This window comes from Salmo salar, unplaced genomic scaffold (assembly GCF_905237065.1).
Source record: "Salmo salar unplaced genomic scaffold, Ssal_v3.1, whole genome shotgun sequence".
Lineage (NCBI taxonomy): Eukaryota > Metazoa > Chordata > Actinopteri > Salmoniformes > Salmonidae > Salmo > Salmo salar.
In genome coordinates, this window is record NW_025547750.1 from 26,123 (window position 1) to 27,500 (window position 1,378).

Sequence of the window (1,378 nt, forward strand, 5' to 3'; positions counted from 1 at the left end):
CTACTTTCCGGCTACCTGGATAAAACACTAAATAAACTTCCGTTAGTGCTGAACACGGCTGCTAGAATCCTGACTAGAACCAACAAATGTGATCATATTACTCGAGTGCTAGCCTCCCTACACTGGCTTCCTGTTAAGGCATGGGCTGATTTCAAGGTTTTACTGCTAAACTACAAAGCATTACATGGGCTTGCTCCTACCTATCTCTCCGACTTGATCCTGCCGTACATACGCTACTGTCACAAGACGTAGGCCTCCTTACTGTCCCTAGAATTTCTAAGAAAACAACCAAAAAAACCTGAGCCCTAGGACCATGCCTCAGGACTACCTGGCCTGATGACCTTGTTGTCCCCAGTCCAACTGGTTGTGCTGCTGCTCCAGTTTCAACTGTTCTGCCTGCGGCTATGAAACCCTGACCTGTTCACTGGACATGCTACCTTGTCCCGGACCTGCTGTTTTCGACTCGCTCTCCCTGCTGTCTCTAACTCTGAATGATCGGCTATGAAAAGCCAACTGACATTTACTCCTGAGGTGCTGACTTGTTACACCCTCTACAACCACTGTGATTATTATTATCTGACCCTGCTGGTCATCTATGAACATTTGAACATCTTGGCCATGTTCTGTCATAATCTCCACAGCCAAAAGAGGACTGGCCACCCCTCATAGCCTGGTTCCTCTCTAGGTTTCTTCCTAGGTTCTGGCCTTTCTAGGGAGTTTTTCCCTATCCACCGTGCTTCTACATCTGCATTGCTTGCTGTTTGGGGTTTTAGGCTGGTTTTCTGTACAGCACTTTGTGACATCGGCTGATGTAAAAAGGGCTATATAAATACATTTGATTGATTGAATGGTGGAAAAACGATTGGAACCATTTCCCTGTTTGACCGCTAGGTTTTATGGGTATTATGACACCTCCACTGTGGTGCTCTATGGCACAGATTCAAAGATGAGCCCTCCTTCCATCTCTATGGACTATATTCATTGTTAACTTTGTAATATTTCAGACAGTCACACTCCTCCACAAGAGCAAAAATATATTTAATATTCACATTTTTAAAATCGTCGACATGAATGAATTAATGGAAAACAAGCTTCAATGCAGATATGTAGAGTGCTTATGTTAAAAATAACTAAATGGTCTACAGCTGTCTATATCAACAGTTTAACAGGTGGTAGAAAAACATGGAGGAGGAGGAGGACATCTACAGCTGTCTATATCAACAGTTTAACAGGTGGTAGAGAAACATGGAGGAGGAGGACGTCTACAGCTGTCTATATCAACAGTTTAACAGGTGGTAGAGAAACATGGAGGAGGAGGACGTCTACAGCTGTCTATAACAGGTGGTAGAGAAACATGGAGGAGGACGTCTACAGCTGT